We start from the raw sequence: 23,422 nt of genomic DNA on the forward strand, positions 1-23,422 counted from the left end.
GTGTGACCTTGGGTAAGTCACTTAACCCTGTTTGTCTCAGTTTCCTCATCTGTAAAATGAGCTGCAGAAGGAAATGGCAAGCCTCTGCCAAGAAAACCTGGGATCTCAAAGAGTTGGACATGGATGAATAACACAAAAATTTCCTTGATTCCAAGGCCACCAGTTTTTCCACTCTACCTCCCTGCAATGCTAAATCCACTAACAAAGCCATAGATGGGTCTATTCCTTTGCTGCCAATGGGAGGGTAGCTCACTAGGAGTGAGCATCTTTTAGAGAGTCATGGGTGGTTGTTCTTTCCAGTCATTTCCTCACCTTGAGAGCATTCTTCATTAAGAATGGAATGAGTCTGGGATAACTCAGGGGAGATGATAAATCCATGAGCCGAACTGATTTGTGATTAACTCACTGCAATGATGACAGCCTTTAAATTAAAAACAATAAGTTCTCTCCCCGGGAGGAGCACAGATCTCTACCTTAGACTTCCCTGTGATTTCTGCCTGTCCGGGAGTCAGGACAGGCACATTTTAGGTTGCTTATTATCAAAAGCCCTCTAGAATTTTCCCCTTCTTCTTCCCCAGCCGACACCTCCACTGATAATAAGCTTTCCCCCTGGACCTTATAAACATTCTATTCACTCAATCTCTAACTGGACACCATGTTGTTTTATTTATTCTTACGTCCTCTATCCATCTGTTAGAGTACAAACTCCATGAGGGCAGGGGTAGGGTCTAAACTCAGCATCTTCCTCATGATTGCTAAAGGGTTCTGCAAACAACTGAATTAGTGTCCACTGAATTAAAATCTAATCCATCCAAGATTTTAAGTGCCTACTGTGTGCAAGTCTCTGTGAATTGCATTTAAAAAGATAACCACGGGAGGCAGTTTATAAGTATCCAGTGATTAGTGATGTTCCAAATAAGGGTTCCAGAAAAGGAGAGATCCTTGTGGGCTGGGCTGGGTGGAAAAGGCTTATACTGTGAACTGAAGGATGGGCAGAAGTCCCTGAAGTTGATAGCGTGGGTCGGCAGGAGGGGATGGCAGAATGAATCCTGGCACTGGTGTCTGATGAGTGATAGGGTGATAGGACCAAGCCTGAGAGATGGAAGGAACCTCTGTGGCCATCTAGTTTCATAGGCATCATTTTACAGTTGAGGAAACTGAGGCCCACAGACGCTAAGTGGTTTACTCCACGTAGTATCAGAGCAATCTGGCAGTCACTCAGACTATTTGTTGTGATTGACAGGTAGCAAAATGAAATTGAAGTTAAGACCTGAATTCAAATCCTACCCCAGGCATTTATTTGTTTTGTGACCCTGGGTGAGTGAGTCATTCAGCCTCTCTGGGCTTCACTTTCCTTTTCTGTGATATGGGATGATAACATTATCTACTTCCCAGGATTGGTGTGACAATCAATGTGCTGGGTGCCCCTTACAGGGCTATGTCAATTAGAACCATTATTATTTAGAGCAAAGAAGGCTCTATGTTATATTATCTATAAGATAATTTAGTCTAACCATCTCACATTATAAGTAATAAAATGGATACTGAACTATCTGAAGTGACTTCTCCAATGACACAAGCAGATCTGGAATTGGAAATCAAACCCAGGGTACCTGCAGTCCTTGCACCGTTTCAACCTGAATCTTGGATTTTCCTAAAAGATATATGATTGTGCTAATTCTCTCTCTCTTGTCCCTCCTCTCTTTCCTTCTGTCTCTCTGTCTCTCTCCTTTCTCCCTCTCTCTCCTCTCTCTCTTTCTCTCTCCTTCTCTCTCTCTGTCTGTCTCCCCCCCCCCACCACACACACACACACGCACACATACACACTTCACTTGGAATTTGGAGACCCCGTCTGAGCATGTAGAATTAGAGGATGTGGGCTGATAAAAAGGCTCAGGATGGTGGTCCCTCAGTGCTAATGTCAAGACAAGGAAGAAGCCAGAGTCCTCTCCAGGCATTCGGCTTGATTCCTGGCTTTCTTTGCCAGGCCTTGGAGGAGGATCTCCTCTTTTGGGATGCTCTGCTCTGGTTTCCCTGCTTCTTCTGGAAGGGGGATCTCTTCCCCCCTTCAACTCTGGCCCAGCATTATCTGAGAATGAAGGTGTTTGGGATCCTGTCCATTTTTTTCTCTCTTGGTTGTCTCTCTTATTTCCACACCTGCTCCCAATAGCATATGCTGCTGGGAGGTGTCAGATACAGCAGCACAGCTGTGAACTTGGGGAGGAAGAGAGAGGGAGGGAGAGGGAGTGATGGAAGGAAAAGCAATTGAAAACGAGGGAAGAAAGTGAGGAAAAGAAAGAGAATCATCTTGGTAGCTCCAGCTCCTACAGGGGCAGAGGAAATCTTTGTAATTCCCATTAAAAAAGTTTTAATTAATATATTTGTTTACATATCACCTTCATTTTCAAACATGCCCTCCCCCATCCTGAAAGCGATCCTTTTTTAAACACAGAACACAAATAGAAAGGGTAAGGTAGGGAAGCAGTCCTAAATGTATGATGTTATAAATGTAAACTCTGGGTTTGAATCCAGACTGAATTGCTGTCTACCCATATGACTTGGGGAATGTGCTCCTTAACCACATTGGGCCTCATTCCCCATGTGAAAAAATGAGGAGGCTGAATGATTTCTGCAAAGGCAGAGTTCTTGGGTTCAAATGATGCCACAGATACTATCTTAAACCTAAGAGGCCTTGGACAAGTCATGACTTGCATGGGCAAGGGGGTCTCCTAGAACCAGCTCCAGTTGGAGAATAAAATTTTGGTGGCTACAGTGATTAACAATCAGTTTAACAATATGTTTGCACGATTGCATGTGTATAACCAATGTCAAATTGCTTACTGTTCCAGAGAGGAGTGAGGGAAGGGGAAAATTTGGAACTCAAACTAAGAAAATATGAATGTTAAAATTATTTTACATGTAATTGAGAAAATATTATTTTAAAAATAATCAATTTAACAAGCAGTTTGGTGGTTAAATTTTCAGTGATACACCTCAGAAACCCATATACAAACTGGGGCTTTATTTATTGCTTTGTTGACTGTCTAGACTGAAGAAGGTATTAATGATACAGATTAAACCTAGAAGTCGGGGCATATATCTCCCCCCTCCCCCACTTCGTGACACAGTCCTCAGAAGAGCCCAGTATTACTGCATAAACATTGCTGGAGCTCAGCAGGAATGCCCTGAAGTGCAAGGCCTGGAGATCATAGCCTAATAATTAATAATAACTGGCACTTCTATAATGCTTTAAGGCACGCAGAGTGCTTTACATCTCACAGTAACCCTGTGCATGGAGCTCAGTTTCTCCCTCTCGAACATGAGGAAAGTGGGCCAGATGGCTTCTGAGATGCCTTCCAGGTGCTGAGACCATGATCTCCCCTCTCCCATTCATCATCAAAGAAAACCCTTCATGTCATTCCTGCCTGCTGTATGCTTGGAGTTGGATCCTTAAAAAAATCAGAAATACGGGGAGGGAAAAAGCCCTAACCTTTTAGAGGGGGGCTATTATCCCAGAAAGAGGATTATCCAAGAGAGAGCAGCCAGGGACAGAGACATGGGAACATAGGAGACACTTAGTGGATCTCCCCCAAGTAGAATGTCACCTTCTTGAGGGCAGGATTGTTTTGTTTTGTCACATGTCTTTATAGCGCCTAGCATTGTACCTGACCCTGAGTCTATTGTAGTTCAGCTGTTTCAGTCATGTCTGACTCTTCATGACCCCATTTGGGATTTTCTTGGCAATGATACTGGTGTGGTTTGCCATTTCCTTCTCCAGCTTATTTTGCAGATGAGGAAACTGAAGCAAACAGGGTTAAGTGACTTGCCCAGGGTCACACAGCTAGTAAGTGTCTGAGTCCAGATTTGAACTCAGGAATATGTGTCTTCTTTACTGCAGGCCCCATGCTCTATACACTGTAACAACTAACTGCCCTTAAGAAATGCTTATTGATTTGATGCTGATTGATTTGAAGCTGGAAAAGCTAAATCACAGGTGGGGAATCTGCAGCCTCGAGGCCATATGTGGCCCCCTCGGTCCTTAAGTACAGCCCTTTGACTGAATCCAAACTCCACAGAACAAATCCCTTAATGAAAGGATTTGTTCAGTAAAACTTGGACTTAGTCAAAAGGCCGAATCCAAGGACCTAGAAGGCCATGTGTGGTCTCAAGGTCACAGGTTCCTTCTCCCTGCCTGCTAAACTATAAGGGCTAGAATAGAAATGGGGAATTGAGAGAGATGAAATAAAATGCGGATTTAAAAAAATGAATGATGGGATATTAACATTATAGACACATATAGAAAGAAAAGGGCATAACAGGAAAGAAGATGATCACAAAATGAAAAATCACTGGATTACACACCACCACATATTTTTCCTGCTAGGATTTGAGAATCCTGATTTACTGAAATGCAGCTTCCCCGTCAATGGATGGTTGGCCCCTTCAGACTCTCATCCGGATGACCTGATTCTCCATGATGTCCTGATTCTCTCTCATAATCTATAGACAGGCCCCCAAACACTGCAGACTTGGCATTTGGAAATATTCCTGGGTGGGCCTACATACAAACATGGGTTTAAAGGCTCTCAGAATTGCTGACAAATGACATTAGCCTTTTTGTTTTGGAGAATCTGACATCTTGTCCCTACTGATTTTAAGCCTTTTTTCCATGGGGCTGGAAGTTGGAGCTGTTGGATTGAAGGCTCACATGGAGGGGAATTGGGAGTGTTCTTTAGCTGACACTGGGCTTACCTGATGTCTTGCCGAGATTTTGAGAACATTGGATGATGCCGAAAGTTTGAGGCTTTTAAATCTCCATCTGTGTCGAGGCATTTGGTTTGGCTGGGGGTGGGACTGTTATACAAATGGTTGGATGTTAAACTGTTGTTGCTGTTGTTTTTAAGAACAGATGAATGAAAGTGGATGCCAGGTCCTTGCCTATGGTGCTCCCAAAATCCCATGTTATTTTTTTATTTCAATTAAAATTTTAGATCTGCCCCTGTAATTTTACCAATGAAAGGAACTCCCTGTGGTGAAACTCTCTCCACCAATGCAGATCAATGAGTCACTCAATACTCATTTTTAAAGAATTCATCATGTACCTATTATGGCAGGTAGGTGGCAGAGTGGATACAACACTATGTCTGGAGTCAGGAAAATCTGAGTTCAAATCTGACCTCAGACATTTAATAGATGCACGACCTTGGGCAAGTCACTTAACCTCTACCTAAGTTTCCTCATCTATAAAACGGGGACAATAACAGCACCTACCTGCCAGGATTGCTGTAAGGATCAAAAGATGTAATAGTCATAAAAGTGCATGGCACATAGTAGGTGCTTTATAAATATTTATTCTCTCCCCATCCCCATCAGTTACTATGCCAGTCACAAATGAAACACCTTTTCCCTCAAGGACTTCCTATTTTATTGGGGAAAACAATATGCATAATACATACATACACACATACATACTGTGTATACACACATACAAGCATGTGGATGGACACATATGTATCTGTATAGATGCATGTATATGTATATACATATGCAAACATAACAATAAATATATGTAAATATATAAAGAATATATATTAAAAGTCTAGACCAAAGGAGGGACAGGACATATGATTTCACTGGTACAGGGAACTCTTGGAAGAGGAAACTCTTTACTAATACAGGTAGCGCCTTCTCTGCAACTTAGTGTCTTAGAAAGTGGTCAGGAGCATGTGGAAGTTGCAGACCTGCCCAAGTCATGCAGCCAGCATGAGTCAGAGGTTGGACTGGATCTGAGTCTGCATGTATAATTGAGTATTTATTGGAGCATTAGCAGCTGGGGATGAATGATCTTATACTTGTCAGAGGCAAGACCTGAACGCAGGTCCTTCTGCATGGAAGGTAGTTCTTTCTCAGCTACCCAATGTACCATACTGCCTCTCAGTATGTTTATTATTTGCTTATTAATGACATTAATGAAACATGCCATCTTGAATCTGGTGGCCAGCCAAATCCATGGCAGCCATTTGTTTTCTTGAGAGGGGAAGCGTGTTGCCTCCTGGGTATAGATTTCTAGAAGATGGTTTTCCTTGCCTATACCCGGTGCTTCCATATGGCCATTTTCTCCATCTCTAATTAGCAAGCTAAAATAACCTTCCCAGCACATTCCACCCAAGCATGGACCTCGTCCAAGGGTTGGCTGGAGAGTAGTGATGGATTCCAGTTCCCAGGGCTCTGTTTCTGATGAGATAAACAAGAATGTAATAAGATCTTGATTTAAAGCCACCACAGACTTTAGATAGCCTGGAATTAAAAATAAAATAAGACAATATAGCAAACATGTTGTAGCTCAGCACAACTGGGCCAGGCCCTGCCCCCAGTATTACTTCTGAAACGACAGCCTGTTGCATAGCTGAATTAGTGGCCGCCATCATTCGCTGACGACTTTGTGAAACAGGGATGGGTCACATTTCCCCACTGAGAGGTCCATTTCAGTACCCTATTTGCCAGATTCTGTCTTGGGGGGTTCTTAAAACCTCTATAAAGAGCAAAGGGTCATGGGATCACAATTTTAAACATGGAACATGATGAGGGTAAGACATTTACCCAAGGCCAGATTTCAGCTAAGTTTATCCTGAAGCCTAATCCCTTATACATCATAGACTCGTCCTACACCAGAGAGAAAGATACATCTCAGAGGAAAGAAACAACATCTCTCATTTTGCCTTCAGAATAAACTTTCCCATCTCCCATTTAGAACTTGTCCTAGCCCCCCTCCAAAAAAAAATATTTGCTGCTAATGTTTTTAATGGGGCATCATTGGGAAGATGATGCAATTAATGAATTAATGTGTTTCATTAATTAACAATTAATAATAGCATTTATATAGAGTGTTTAAGGTTTGCAAAGCACTTCACAAATGTTATCTGATTTTGTCCTCATAACAATTCTGGAAGATGGATGTTATTATTATTATCTTCATTATACAGATGGGAAAACTGAGGCAGGCAAAAGTTAAGTGACTTGCCCAGGATCACACAGTTATTAAGTGTCTGAAGTCGGATTTGAACTTAATCTTCCTGATTCTAGCTTTAGACATCTATCCATCAAGTCACCTAACTATATTTATGACAATACAATCCCTACTGTTAAATTGTATATCCTAGAGGGCCAGATTGCAGATTTAGAGCTAGCAGGAAACTTAAAGGTCTTTCACTCCAGCTCCTTCATTTTATAGATAAGGAAACTGCAGCTCAGAGTGAGAAAAGGCTTACTCAAGATCACATAAATAAATATATAGAAGAGCCAAGATTCTCATTTGGGACCTCAGCCTTTGAATTCCATGCTGTTTCCACTGTTCTGCATTGGCTTTAGACTGGCTGCATGGGAGGTGGGGATGTGAAGCCCCGGGAGAGAAACTCCCTCTAATATTGGGCTAGAGATAGGGGCCTGGATGTTGGGACAGTAGCCAGGGATTGGGATATGGGTCTGGGAGTCATCTATCAGGGTGGGGGAGGAGTGAAGAGAGACAGAGACAGAGACACACAGAAAGAGAGAGAGACAAAGACAGAGACAGAGACACAGAGAGAGAGAGAGAATGTGCCAAACACCCTAATCTCCAAGACAACCCTAAGGTCCTTCAAGGAACCAACAGGGTCTTATGCAGCCCACATCTCTCATTATTGGACTTGGAATCAGGAAGATGTGGGTTCAAATCTTGTTTTCCATGTTTAATAGCTGTGTGACTCTGAATAAAATTCTCAGTCTCAGTTTCCTCATCTGAAAAATGAGTATAAGAGGGTTGTTGTGAAGCTCAATAAAATAACATGTAAAACATTTCACATGCCTTAAAGTGCTATATAAATCTTTATTCTTACCATAATAATAATTATTATTGCTGTAAATATCCACATCAACCCTCTAGAATGAGACTTCCTGGGCAGATGTAGGAGTAGAAGGAGCTGTCTGGTTTTTATTTTTGTGTTCCTGGAACCAGACATAATGCATACAGTTGGCATTTAATAAATGATTATCTAATGGATGTTGACTGTCCCATCATGGGCTTTACATAATAGGTGCTCAATAAATGCTTTATTAAAGGATCCTAACCTGAAATCTTGTAGGATTCAGTGATGAGATCATAGATTTAGGACTAGAAGGCCTTTGAAGCTTGTTTAATTAAGCTGCCTTATTTTAGCAGAGGAGCTCAGAGATAATCAGGAGCTGGTGACGTTCAGATTCACACTGGTATTAAGTAGCTGAGACTGGATTTGAACTCAGATCTTCTCCCTCCAAATTCATCACCTTTTCTCCACTGCTTCCTAACTAAACACATCTTGACTTAGGATGTTTCCTTTCTTAAAATAAAGTATTTACTGGCAGGTTTGAATAGAGAGTTTGGTATGATGAAAATAAATAGAAATGACAATTTTTTTTTACATTGGTAATTCTATTTTGACAGATGCTATGAATGGTGTGTGTGTGTGTGTTTCCAAATACCATAGTAGAAATTCAGGTTTCCCAAAGTCACAAATGCAATGTAAAGAAGGAATCCAAACCAGTAATCTTGGTTTCTTAGCCTTCACTTTGTTGCCTGCTTGTCTTGAGGGCTGGACCCAGCTGAGAAGAAAATTCCATTCTGTCTAAGCCTCTGGAAACCTGTGAGGTAGATGAGTGCCGACATCTTGCCTTGTCTGAGATTGTAAGTGATTATTAACTAAAAAGCAATGTGGAGCCTTCCCTTAATAGTCTGAATGACTAAGGGATTTTACTTAAATAGATGGAAATCTCATCTGGAATGCTTTGCTCATTTCTGGGCACAAACTTTTAGGAAGGACATTGATTGACTAGCGCGTTTCTGGAGTAGAGAGTGGGGAAGGACTTTGAGATTATGCCATATGAGGACTTGTTTAAATGACACGAGATGTTTTGCTTGAAGAAAAAAAACTACTTGGGGGTGGGGCAGAGTTGTAGGCTGTCTTCATGTTTTGAAAAATCTTTCATGTAGGAGAAGGAATAGATTTGTTCTGTTTGTCCCCAGGGTGCAGAACCAAGAATAGGGAGTGAAAGTTGTGATGAGGGATAAGGATACTGGGATCATAGATTTGTTCGTCAATCAAGTGGCATTTTTTAGGTTCTTACTAAGTCCAAGACCCAGTACTAAGTTCCTGTTGTCCATTCATTTTCAGTCACGTCCAACTCTTTGTGACTCTATTTGTGGTTTTCTTGGCAAAGATACTGGAGTGGTTTGCCATTTTCTCCTTCAGCTCATTTTACAGATGAAGAAACTCAGGCCAACAGGGTTAAGTGACTTGCCCAGGGTCATACAGCTAGAAGGTATCTGAAGCATGATTTAAGTTCAGTTATTCCTGACTTCAAGCCTTGGCTTCATACACTATGGCACCATGTTGTTGTCGTCTCTGTTGTCTTACCCAAATAAGAGAAAAGAAAGATAGTCCCTGCCTTCAAAGATTTTACATTCTAATGGGGGAAGATAACACATAGAAAAGGAGCTGAAAGGGGGGAGGGAAGGTCCCCAATCCAGATCCAGGTGGAAGAACCTGGAGTGAATCTTGGTGAGAAAACTATCCATCACGGTGCTAACCTGTGCACGGGTTACAAAAGGAGGCAAAAACAATCCCTGCACTCAAGGAGCTCACAGTCTAATGGGGAAGACAGCATGTGAACAAATATGGACAAAGCAAGCTACATGCAGGATAGACAGGGCATTATTAATGGAGGGAAGGCACTGGGATTAAGAGGGGCGGGGAGGGCTTCTTGTGGGCAGTGGGATTTTAGTTGGAAGATCTGGAGTTAGAAGGAGCTTGGCAGCCTCTGGTCCAGTCCGCCTATTTTACAGATGATCAAACAGAGGCTCTAGGAGGTCATTGTAAGCATCAGAGGTAGGATATGAGCTCCTGTCCTTAGATTCCAGAGTCACTAGACTTTCCACTGTACAATTGGAGCCATTCCCCTTTGATAACTGTGTGGTGCCATAGTACACAAAGCATTGGACCTAGAGTCAGGAAGACCTGAGTTCAACTGTTACATGGACATTTACTAGTTGTGTGACCCTGGGCAAATCACCTAACCTCTGCCTGCCCCAATTTCCTCATTTGTCAAATGGGAATACTAGTAGCACCTGACTTCCATGGTAGTTGTAAGGATCATATGAGGTAATTTTTGTAAAGCATTTTGCACAGTTCTTGGTAAATAGGTGCTTAATAAAGGCTTTGTTTTCCTTCCTTGGAACATAGTGGGTTCTTCAAGCATTACCGGTCTTCAAAGGGACATTAGATGACCCTTTATAGGAAGGGCACTAGTTCTTGAGTAAGCATTGAACTGGTTGGGCACCAAGATCCATCCTGACTCCCAAAGGCCAGCATTGTATGAATGACACAGTTAGACAACACAGCTTGGAGCTGTTAGTCACATCCTCGGATTGTGAAAGAATGTGCCATCATTCTCCTTACACACTGCCTGCTCATCTGTCAGGTTTCTAACAACTGGGTTTAATTTTGTCTTTTGAGGGCTGTCTCACAGGTGTATTATCCTCTCTAGTCTATAGGAAAAAGCACCCCCCTTGTTCAGTGCTGCCATTTCAATACAGGCAGAATGGACTGCAGCTCTGTTTCCAGCTGTGCCATTGTTTGAACCAGGCTCATTTAGGCACAGGCTGCACGTGGGGAGCAAGGCCCTCACCTCTTCAGCTTCCACACCAAGTAACGGGCTGGCTCCACAGGAGATCTGACTTGAAGGGAGCTGGCCAGCTCCCATCCCTCCTGTGTCTGACCATAATGATATGCCTTGTTGGCCAACATAAGCCCCCTGTCTTCTCCATGTCATGGTTCCTTCATCTATGAGCTCAAAAGTTAGGCTAGACCATCTCTTTTGGTCATTTCTATTTCTAAAAGTCTAGCCTTATATCCATGGGTCAATCTTACCTGTGGAAGGGGCCTCTGAGGTCCTCAGTTCAACTCCCTCTATTTCTCAGATGAGACTGGGGCCCAGGGAAGTTGTTTCTTGCTTAAAATCACACAGTTAGTATCAAAAATGGGATTTGAATCCAGGAACTCTAACTCCAGAGAGATTATTCTTTCTATCATACCACAGTGCTATGATAGGAATGACTCAACTTGGAGAACCATTTACCCTCCAGATCCCAGCATGGAAAGATCTATTAATAATATTTGTTGATTGATTCATTGTGATCAATTCAATTCAGTTCAGTCTTACAAGCGTGTATTAAGAGTCTACCATGTGCCAGGCGATTTGGTTTCCTACTCACCTCTGCCTCTTGGACCCCCTTAGCCCTAAAAGACTCAGCTAAAGTTCTTTTGAAAATTTCTCATTCTGAAAGTTTCCTCCAAAATTCCTTTGGATTTATTTTGCATGTACATGTGCACACATATGTATACACACAGATATACAGACACACACAGACACAGATACACACATATGTATTCATATGTTGTTTCTCCCCCAGAGAATGTTTATGCTCCTTGAGTTGTCAGTAAATATTTACTAATGCTAGGTCACTTTTGAAGGTATTGGCTTGTTTTTGTTCAGGGGCTGGCTCCCCAGAGGAGCGAGAGCATTCTGGTAGGGAGGACAGTTTATACAAAGGCTTAGAGATGGGGAACGAGTTCTGTCTGGGGAGCAGGAAGCAGGCCACTTTGTCTGGAACATGAAAAGAGAGGCTGAGGCCAGATTTTAAAGGGCTTTATATCCCAAACAGAAGAGCTTGTGTTTATCCTAGAAATAACAAGGAGGCATTGGAACTCCTTGGCTGGGGCGGGGGGGGGGGAGAGACATGATTCAATTGTGCTTCTAGAATATCAATTTGGTCAATTTATGAGGATGGATTGGATAGACCAGTGAAGAGGCTAATGTAATAGTCCAGGAGAGCATTAACGAGGCCCTGAACTATGGTGGTTGAAGTGGAGAGATGAGATGGTTACAAGGCAGAATAAATAAGGACGGCGTGAGATCAGATCATTGGATCAGGTGGGTGGCCCACTGGCTAGAGTACCAGGCCTGGAGTCAGGAAGAGAAGAGATCAAATAAAGCCTCAGACACTTGCTAGCTGTGTGACCCTGGTCAAGTCACTTAACCTGTGCATCAGTTTCCTCATCTGCAAAATGGAGTTAATATTAGCACTTACCATGCAGGGTTGCTGTGAGGAGCAATTGAGATGAGTTTTGTAAAGCTCTTTGCAAACCTTGAAGCACTATATAAATGCTAACTTATTATTCTGAGCTACCATAATTTAATTATGAAGTCCAATCCCACCATTTTACAGATTGAGAAAATGCAGGCCCACAGAACCATGATTGAGCTGCCAGTATACAGTATCCAGAAGGAGGGAGTGGTTGCCAAAGTCAGATGCAGAGATCTGAGATGTCAAGAATGGTGAGCATTAAGAAAAGACCACTGAATTTAGCTCCCTGGGGACCTTGGATAGCGATTCATCCCTATCATTAACCAAGTTCTCAGCATTGGCCGCTTTACCATAGCCAACACATTTATGCCAGGGACATACCTAATGCTAATGCCCTATACCTAAGTGCTGCTAAGAGCTGAGAATACCAATATAAGGAAAAAGATGGCTCCTGGCCTCAAGGAGTTTACATTCTAATTAGGTAAGCCCAAAAGGAGCTGAAAAGTAAAGTAGTTACCTGGAGTGAAGGGGGGTCATGGTAATATCCAGAAAGTCAGAACTACTGACCCCATTCCCTAGCAGGTAGAAGGAAGTCAAGTTCATGTGAGGAAACATCTGACTTTCTCAAAGAAACCCTTAGACCAATGTGAACAACGGTTATATATGTTTCGTTGTCACCATAATAGGATTATAGAATTAAAGGTCCAGAAATAATTTCATGTTATTCTTTAATTTTACAGATGAGGGAATTGAGGCCAGTGGGCTGAAGGACCAACCCAGGGGCACATAGCTAAAAAATGGCAAAGCCACTTATAAAAACCCTATGAGCTAGCTCATTCCCATTTAGCAGAATAGGAGACCAAGGCTAAGAGATGCCCTTGGTCACCCAGTTTTACCTTTGACCTATGACCATTTTACAATGGCTATTCCCATGCCTTTGGGCAAGCATTTTAGCCTCTCTGAGCCTTAGTTTCCTTTTCTGTAAAATGGACTGGATCAGATGATGGTCTTTTAGTTTCTGGGGCTTTATTTTGGTGTTTTTGTTTGTTTTTTGACCCAGGTTTGTTTTTTCATAGAGGTGAGAAACTCCTTCAAACAATTCAAACAGGCAACTCTTTAGTGACTTGTCTCAGAGTTGCCTGGGACTCCAACAAGTCAAGAGTCTTGCTGGGGTTCACCAGCCAATCTGCCAGAGGCAGGATGCAGTCCAACTCTTCTTGTCTCCAAAGACATCTCTCTAACCTCTTCTCCCAACTGGCCTCTCCTCTTAGGAGTACTTGATGGTGGAAAGTGAGACAGAAGGAGAGTTATTCCATCACCCTCTGAGTACCAGGTGATCACCCTTGGAATTTGTAATCGCTGTGTCCCTTCTTAGAAGTGGTGGGGATTAGTCACCTCAACTGACTCTTTCACTTTTTCTCCCACACATGCTGAGAACTATATGTATTTTTTGGTTTCAGGAGAGAGATTGATAAAGTTGTTTTTAATCTGTTGGAGGCCCTTGATACTTCTAAATTCTAGGCTAATCTCAGCTTCTCTCCAGAGTTACCTGTTGGCTGGGTCTCCTTCTTCAGAGATGTAATTGTCTGGCCTGGCTTTTCATTCACTTCTGGGCTCACCAGGTTCTGAATAAATGGGCCCAGCCCTTTATTCTTAGTTACCTTATGGCAAGGTGACTCATTGCTCTGCTTCTCTGGGCTGTAGAGGGTGAATCGGCATCTGCCTTAGCAAGACTTGTTAAAAAAAAAAAAAAACAAGGAAATGAACACACCAAAACTCTAGGTAGAGTATACTTTTTTCTTATTTTTTAAAAATTCTTTATTAACTTCTGATTTACATCATTCTTTTCCACCAGATTTTGAGTTACAAAATTTCTCCCCGTTTTCCCCCACCCATCCCCCCAAAACAGCAGTCCCACAGGATATCCCCTCCTCTAATCTGCTCTCTCCCATATTTTCTCCCATACCCATTTCGACTTTTCCAGTGGATCTCTATGCCTCAGTGCCTGTATATCTTACTTCTTAATTACATGTGAGATGGTATTAATAATAGTATATATATATATATACATATATGTATATACACACACACACACACACACACATATATATATATATATATTTGAATATTTGATTTTAAGACTTTCAATTCCAGATTCATTCCCTTCCCCACCCTGACACCCACCCCCACTGGGGAATCAAGCAGTTCAGTATAGGTTGTATATGTGCGGCTAATGCAAAACAATAACATAGTAGATGTATTGTAAAAGACTTACTATATTTCCCTCCCTCCTATCCCACCTCCCACTTGTTCTATTCTCTACTTTGATACTGTCCCTTTTCAAAAGGTCTCTACAACCAACCTGTGCTTTAAATTAAATCTACATAGCATATTTGCATCTCTTGAGAGAATCTCTTATACTGATAAAATCACAGAGATCACAAATTGATAAAATCATGCAGATCATACATACCATTGATAAAATCATGAAGGAGCTAGAAAGGACCTTGAAAGATATTGATTCTCATCCCCTCACTTTGCAGGTAAAGCAACTGGGGTTCAAAAAGAATAAGGAATTTGCCTAAGGTCACACAAATCAGAGTCAGTGTCCTGTCCCACTCCCCTCACCCAAATAAAATCAAATTTTAAAATCTTCACTTTACCAGGAATGGTCATTAAGATGACCAGGTAGGCTCACTAAGAAATGCAAGCTCAAAGGCTCATACTAAAATTATGCTCAATGAAAAGCTTGACTCATTTTTTACAGTTTTCTGAATGTACTACATTGGATAATTGTGGTTTCAAGTAAATTAGCTCACTTCTCCAACCAAAGGTTGTATCTCCATTGGTGATAAGAGCCAAAAAAACAATAAATTCCAATGTGTCTGAGTGAGTGTGGCCAGGATCCTGACCTGCATACCGGCAGGCAGACAGGTCTGGGCTTAAACTGTCTATCCTCTAAGAAGACACATGGATCTTTCCCACAGCATTTTAATTGAAGGTCTCTGCTGGGATATCAGATACAAAAGTGATTGGTAATTCACAATGATGTAAATACCTTCTCTTTTTCCAGATCTGAATAAAGCACACAAAATATTCATCTCTTTTCAAATCTGTTTTAAAGGGACATATGAAATAGAAGGAAATGATCCATATAGTTCCCCACAATAACCCTGTAAGACAGGTCAGTGAATCAGCACTTATTAAATACTTACTATGTACTACCCACTGAGTATATAAAGAAAGACAAAGATAGTCCCTGCTCTCAGGGACCTTGGGTTCAAATGGAGGAGATAACATGTAATGATTATGTAACACAAGATACATGGAATCTTGATGCAAAGTAGATGGAAGTTGACTTTGGAGGGAAAGGATCTCCAAGTATTCATAAGATCCAAGATCAAGAAAGGCAAGAGACTTTAGAGATCCTCTAGTGTAATCTTTTCATTTTACAGATGAGGTCCACATTAAATCAACATGGCAGAGCCAGGATTGCAAGGCAGGTCATCTGACTCCAGGGTGAGTATTCTTTGTACTGCCAGAGACTTACCAAGCTCCCCCCCTTTTACAGATGGGAAAACTGATCCTTAGAGAGTTTATGAGACTTGACCTGCCCATACAGACATTAGCAGGATTTGAATCCAGATATTCCTGCCTCCAAATCCAGCATTCCCATATACTGTGTCATGCTTTGTAGTTCAGGGTTACCTCAAATTTGAGTTTTTACTCATTTCTTCAACTTTATATTTTGGGTAACAGGAAAGGAAAAAACGATTTTGCTTGGTGGCTTGAATGAATGATATCTTTGTTGTTGTTTCCTCCCATTTACTTTGCTCAGAGTTTCTGTGAATAGATTCTCCATAGGGGCTAATAACTAGGAAAGTAGCTACTCACTCACCAAAGTCATTCCCATTTCAAGAAAGATTATTCCCAACAGTATTTCCACTAAGATTGTCTCCAGGCTGGCTGGGATTTATTTCCGTAGGGCTTCCAGCACCCCATCAATATTTCCTTTGGAAAATAAAAAGTAATTCCTTGATATAATCAAGATTCTTTCTTGAACTTCAGGCTGTTCTCTTTATCTACTTTGTCAATGTCTTTATGGTCAATCCAATTTATTTACTGTCTTGTAGTTTATATCCTGTCTCTGTGGGTATCTCTCTCCAAGGTACATTGAGCCATTTCATAGAATCATAGGCTTACAGATTTAGAGCTGAAAAGGACCTCAGAGGCCACCTAGTACAACCTCCTCATTTTACAAATGAGGAAACTGAGGCACAGAGATATTTAGTGATTTGTCCAAGTCCACAGAGATGTAATGACAGATCAATTCAAATCCCAGTTCTCTGATGTCAAACTATTCTCCTTGGGTAGTTCTGATGTCATGTTATGTCATTTCATTTTTATTAGATATCAGACCAAATGTCACTTCCTATGTGAATTCTGACTTCTCCAATGGCTAATGGCTGCCCACCATTAATTTGTATACATTTTATGATAACTGTATTGTGTACCATCCCCCCATCCCCATAGAATGTAAGGTCCTAGAGGACAGACATTGCCTTTTCATCTCTATATCCACTGGGACTAGCAAAATGCCTTCCTCATCTTTTTGGTATGGATCTATGTTTTCATTACCTGTTCAGGAAATCACCTTGCTGATGCAGTTAAATAATTATTCTGCAACTCTGAATCTTTAGAAGTTAGCTGGGGCCTTGAGCAGTGCAGTGACTTTCACACAATCAGGACATGTCAAAAGAAATACTTGAACCCAGACCTTTCTGACTGTAAGGCTGATTCTATCCACTAGCCTAGTGGTATCACATTCAAGTAAGAGACCGAGGCCACTACACTGTACATAAGAATCCCTATGGGCCACACAATGATTTCATTTTAATATGCAATGTTATGTTTTATTGTATTTAACCAATGTTTTGTTGTATTTTTACTTATTTTGTATATATTTCCCAATTACATTTTAATCTGATTCAGGCTGCAGTTGTGAGCATTGTGGGTCAGAAGCCTTTGTACAAGAACAGGCAGTTTCATGTCTTTCCTATAGCAGTTGCTTAATAAATACTCATTTGAAACACCTATGTGATTACTCAACCAGAAAGGTCGGTTAGCTTCAGGTCATTTGACTGTATCCTGAGAGAAATGCTCTTCACGTTAATACTGGTTCTGGGAAGGCAAATTGATCACCCAAGGCTATAGACTAGATCCGCTAACACATACATCCATGTCTGGAAGGGGAATTCTTAGGTCATGTCTTGTTTGATTTCTATTGGCCACAGTCTTTGGAAGCATTCACTGGCTGTGTAATCAAGGTGGTTGGGGACTTAGTTTGAATGCAAATTCAGGTTTGTTTGTGTTTGATTTGGTCAGAAAGCTTTGGCACAGAGAACAGAGCTATGCAAATGCATTTACATCCAGATACATTACCTGTGCTGTTTAAATTTTTTTTCAGTTGACAAGCATTAATTTTTTTCATCTCCCCCCCCCCATTTACCTCCACCATCACCATCTCCCTGGGGAAAAGAAAAAAGAAAATCCTCATAAAAATATTCATAGTCAAGTAAGGCAAATTCTCTCACTTGCCATGTCCAAAAATATCTACCTCATTTGATGCTTTGAATCCATCACTTCTCTGTTTGGAAGGAGGGGACATTTTTCATCATTGGTCTCCAGAAATCATTGATTAACGTTCTTGATTCTTGAAAGCCATGTGTACTTATACTGTTATTATTCTCCTGGTTCTGTCATTTCACTCTGGATCACTTCATACAAATCTTCCCAGGTTTCTCTGAAACCTCTCTTTCATCATTTCTCACATCACAAGAGTCTTCCATTATATTTATCTCTGATCATTCATTCAGTCATTCTCCAAGTAATGGACTCTCCTCTTATTTCCATTTCTTTGCCACTATGAAAACAGTTGCTAAAAATATTTTTATTTCACCTATACTGTTTCAGATGGCTGAATTCACTCATAATTCTACTGCTTTAGGCTGTTTAAAATTTAAAAACCCAAGAATGAGTTTAATGTGACCTTTTAGTTACATAAAAAGGAAATTTTTAAAAAAAAGAATCATTTCTAAGGATAAGAATAAGTGATTTTAGAGGTGATTTCATAAAAGGAATCATCAGGCTATTATAATCACAGAGTTTTAACTTTTATGAGAATTCCAGCTGATTTTTTGAGTGGTCAACACAGATAAATAGACCAGAATAGCACTGTATGCATGGATAGCAGACAATAAATAATTTACTTATCTAGTTCAGTTCCAGAGTAGATATTTTAAACTGGTTAATCCTATGAAAACAATTCATTCTTTTGGACTATAAGTATGTACATTGTCTTCCTGAAAACAGTAGTCCAGGGGTAAGGTGACAGGTGCTTAGTAAATGTTGTCCATTGCTCAGTTGAGGACTGTGTTTTTGATAACCAAGCTGTTGGATTTAAAACAGCTCCTAAGTTTGAAATCAATTTAAATATCTCAAGGAACATTATTGTCATTGAAGTCCAGAGCATTTGGCAGGTTTTAAAGTGACTTCCTATCATTGTTAAGTTTATTTTTTTTTAATTCCAAACTTAAACACTAAAAAGAGAACATTTCCATATATGTAGTAGAATAAATGAAAAGATGGTGGTATGAAGTTATGAACCTTCATCTCATGCTCCTAATTTAAAAAATATAAGAAATCTTACATAGTAATTTGTATATATATATATATATATATGTATATATATATATATATATATATATATATATCTGAACTTTCTTCAGTTCACTTCTGTGTATTTAAATAAGTGTTTTTTCAATGGTCTTTTTGGCATCACTATTGCAGTTATTTTTTTTTACATTTTCTTTTATTTTTTCAATATTTTCATTTTGTTCTAATATTTTCTGCCATTTCATGGAGTATTGATCAATTTGGCCTATTTTTCTTTTGAGGGAATCCTTTACCTGGCTTAGGTTTACCACTCCTCTTTATTCTTCTTTCAGTCCTTTCTTCAGAACTTTTCTTTCATTTTTCGATCTCTTGCTTCTTTTCTTCTAGATCTTCATATAGTTCTTGTGGAAAATCCATTCATTACTCTCACCTTCTTTTAGGGCAGGCCTGCACACCATTAGTCTCTCAGAACACTTCAGGGCCCAAGAAAGGATTTCAGGTGGTCCCCAAAAAATGTAGAGGGTGTAGGTATTGCTCAGATCATCCTCAGGCCCCAACACTGTTCTCAGACAGAGCTAATAGGGTTTACTGGCCCTTTAAAAAAAGTGATTAAGGGGCCAAGGGCAGTCTTTACCTTCTGCTTCATTTTTGAGTGGGTTAGTCAGTCCTTCTTGGTCTTACCTTGGGTTCCTGAGTGATCTCCATCTCCCACAGCTAAGGATATTCATGGATCTTTGATCTTCAGCTTCTCTTTCTGGGATTTTGGTAGAGTATTGGGAACCTGGGAGCACCTGGGCTATCCGGGATTGATTGCTGCCGAACTGAATTGGTTGCAACTGCTCCTTGGGGCTTCCAATGTCCTTACCCTAGCGTTTACTGACCACTCTGGAACTTTCTGAACTCTTTGGGACCCAGGGGTTTGAGGGTATATGTCTTGGCTCTTGCTGTCTCTAGACACAAATCCCTGGACGTTACATGTGTTTATAGCCTGCCTCTGATTGAGCTGGGAGGCTGCCATTTTGTTTGTCTATGATGGCTCTGACTTCGGTGACCCCCATTTCCTGTTGTTTGTGTGCTTCTGGCTCACTTTCTATAGAGTTCTGGAGTACAAAAGCAGTCTACTAGTTACTATGGTTTCTCATTAGATTTATTGATCATGACTCTAAATTGTTAACTTTTAAATTAGCTTAGTGTAGTTGAAAGAGTGTTGGATTCAGACCTAAATGATCTGTATTCAAATTCAGGCTTTTTAATTTACTATAAAATTAGTTAAAGTTGGATAGATCTCTCCACTCCTGTGAATTTCATTTTCCTAATCCATAAAATCAAGGCCTTTGATTTGTTGATTAATAAGGACCTTTAAGTCTGAACCTTATGATAATTGAGCAGTAATTTACAACTCGATGTGCTTTTATGAGTTTTTAAGAGAGCACTGCTACCCTGTTCTTACCTTTACAGAATATTCCTTCCTCATTTCTAGTATTCATGCATGGATAAATAAAGGAAACATATTTTAATACTAAGAATAATAAATTCATAATTTTTATTATAATTATATTATCATTAACAAACAATAATAAAATAATTATTATAATTGTAATAATAATAAACAAAGTATAAAAAGGCTTTGGTGTATGTTGCCTCTCCTCAGTCTCACATTAACCCTGGGACCAAAGTATAACATGTTATTATGCTCATTTTACAGATAAGGCAATTGAGGCTCACCAAAGTTAATTGACTTACCCAGAGTCACACAGCTTCTAAGTGTCAGAGGCAAGATTTGTACCTAGGCCTTCCTTATTCAAGGTCCAGGACTCTATCCTCCAGGCCATTCTGCCTCTCATGACTTATTTTGCTTTTATTTGGAGGGAAAAGACCTCTCCCAAGAATGGATATAGTGGGTTTTGTCTGTCACCCATCTCCATTGGTTTTATTGAATGCCAAGACCCACATGTGCTTCTCTCACAAATGCCCTCAAGCCCAAGTGTTCTAGAAATGAATGTTCCTGAATAAATTCCCTTTTGTGATCAATGGCCATGTCTGAAAGTGATACTGGAGCATCCCCAGATAAGTGACCCCTCGTCGCCATTTTCCGTCCATCTACCTAATGCCTGTGTCTTCTGTGATGGATTCATTTCCATAAAGCAGCTCTGTGCTTTTGTTTCTTCTTGACATTTTCTGCCTGCATGTCTATTAAATATGAATGAGCCTACTGGAAGCCATCACCAGCTGCCTAAAGGAATGGCTTCATGAAATATCTCCACCCCTACCTCTAAGACAATAAATTTGTGTCAAACCATATGAATGCTGAGGTCATGCTTCTGGATTCTTCAAAGTAATTTCTGTTCTCATCAATCAACTAACACCTTTCTCTACAGTAGCAGCAAAAAGAAATGTGAGAGAGACAGTGTGACCAAATGGATTGAGTCCTGGCTTTGAGTTCAAATCCCACTTCTGATACATACTAGCTATAAGCTGAGCCTCAGTTTCCTCATCTGTAACATGGGTAAATATATATATATATATATATATATATATATATATATATATATAACTTCATAAACTTCTTTGGAGAGGTACCATATATAAAGTGTTTTGTAAACTTCTGTTTATGAGAAAAGCTCAATCTTGTATGAGGTGTGTATGAGGGGTATAGCTAAAATCTGAATTTTCTACTCATTTTGATGAACAGCACATATCATCTTGAAACTTTCCTCTTACCCAGAGCCAGCAGATGGCTCTGTCATTGAAGAATGCATTTGCCCTAAAGTGCCAATAACTCCTCATACTGTGTCAATATAAATATATCAAAATCTCTCTGCCAACAGTTTATGCCCCTTCTGTGATTTCTGATTTTAAAGATATGTCCAAGATTCAAATACATTAAGTGACTTGTCTATGGCTATGCAGCTGATGGCACTGGAACCCAGGACCTTCTGATTCCAAGTCTAGCACTCTATCCTTCATGTGTATACTTCATATGTGTGTGTGCCTACTAATTAATTCAACAAACGTTTATATAAAGGGCCTACTCTATGTAAGGAACTTTGCTAGGTAGTGAGAGAGAAACACATAGGTAGGTTGCACAGTGTGTAGAGTGACAGGCCTGAAGTCAGGAAGACTCATCTTTATAAGTTCAAATCTGGCCTCAGACACATGCTAGCTGTATGACCCTGGGAAAGTCACTTAACCCTGTTTGCCTCAGCTTCTCATCTGTAAAATGAGCTGGAGAAGCAAACAGCAAACCATGCCAGTATCTTTGCCAAGGAAACACCAAATGGGCTCATGAGAGTCAGATTTGGCCAAAATAACAACAACAGAAAGAGAAACATAAATAAATGAGAGTCTTGCCTTCAAAGACCTTGTGTTCTACTCACAGAACACAGTTATAACAGGAGGGGAATGGAGGCTTCCTGAAGGCAGGGAGTGTTTCAGTTTTGTATTTGTATCCCTGATGTCCAACTCAGTGCCTGATACTTAGTAGGTGGCTAATAAATAGTTGTTGATTGCTTAAACACATGTGAATTTAAAATGTTTTGGCATCAGATAAAGGAGAACCCACAAAATCTCAGAGTTGGAAGGGACCTGAGAAGCCACCTATTCCAAACCATACCCAGAAAAGAATCTTTCTACAACATACTCAAAAAATGGTCATCTAACCTTTGCTTGAAAGATCTCTAATGAGGGGGACCCACTACCTCCCAAAGCAGCTCATTCTACCTCTGGACAGCTTTAATGATTGGGAAAGGTGCTGCCTATTTCCAGCATGGATAGGGGCAGTTGGTAGCTGGCGGAATGGGGCAGACAGTCAAGTCAGATCTTCTGGAGAAGGTACCATTTGAGATGGGTCTTGAAGAATGGACAGAATACCAATTTATAGATGCCCCCCCCAAAGTCTGCACCCTGGGTTGGCATTAGGTGATATTTATTATTACAACTATTTTCATTGTTATTGTTATTATATAAACATTGCTACTATATGATATGATATATAATGATGTTATATACTAACATGATAATGTATTAAGATGATAATGATAAAGAGCAATTATAGCGGGCTTTAACCCGAGGAGGCAGCTTCTGTTATTTTCTCCATTTTCCAGATGAGGAAACTCAGTCACCTGCTTAGGGTCATACAGCTACTTAGTGTCTGAGGGGGAATTTGAACTCAGATCTTTCTGACTACAGGTTTGGTGTTCTAGACACCGTAACATTGAGCCACTATCTTATTATACAAATGCTGACTTCAGGGATGTAAGTCAGCCTTGTACATGAGAGTACATGCAGATCTGTGGCATCAGAAAGGCCACAATGAAGTGTGTTTACACATCAGAGGCCTGGGTAGTATTTAAGAAGGAGGGCAGGGGGTGGTCAGGGGTACTGTAACGCCAAGGAAAGGCAACTTCCCAAGGTTCAGAATACCAGCATAGGCGCTCTCCATTTTATTCAGAGAAGATCAAAACCTGACATCATTCAAAATACAGCATTTACTAAGCGTGATTAAATAATCTCCAAGGACTACCCCACCCCAGGACCTTCCACTCATTCAATCAATTACAAAGTCCCTGTTCTAAATACTACTCCACCCCTAGG

General features: G+C 40.5%; 1 protein-coding gene across 4 annotated transcripts in view; it reads left to right on the forward strand.

Moving 5' to 3' along the window:
• LRRC3B (leucine rich repeat containing 3B) overlaps positions 1-23,422 on the forward strand; it is a 99,690-nt gene that overhangs the window by 29,288 nt on the left and 46,980 nt on the right. For 2 of the 4 annotated variants that reach the window (XM_069088248.1, XM_069088247.1), the window contains one exon: positions 15,610-15,673. The exons of the other annotated variants lie outside the window; for them this stretch is intronic. The gene's annotated coding sequence lies outside the window, so the exon portion shown is untranslated. The remainder of the gene's footprint in view (positions 1-15,609; positions 15,674-23,422) is intronic. 4 annotated transcript variants of the gene reach the window in all.

The sequence above is a fragment of the Petaurus breviceps genome, unplaced genomic scaffold (genome assembly GCF_028583685.1).
Source record: "Petaurus breviceps papuanus isolate PSGF00001 unplaced genomic scaffold, PetGlider_PUasm1.0 185, whole genome shotgun sequence".
NCBI lineage: Eukaryota > Metazoa > Chordata > Mammalia > Diprotodontia > Petauridae > Petaurus > Petaurus breviceps.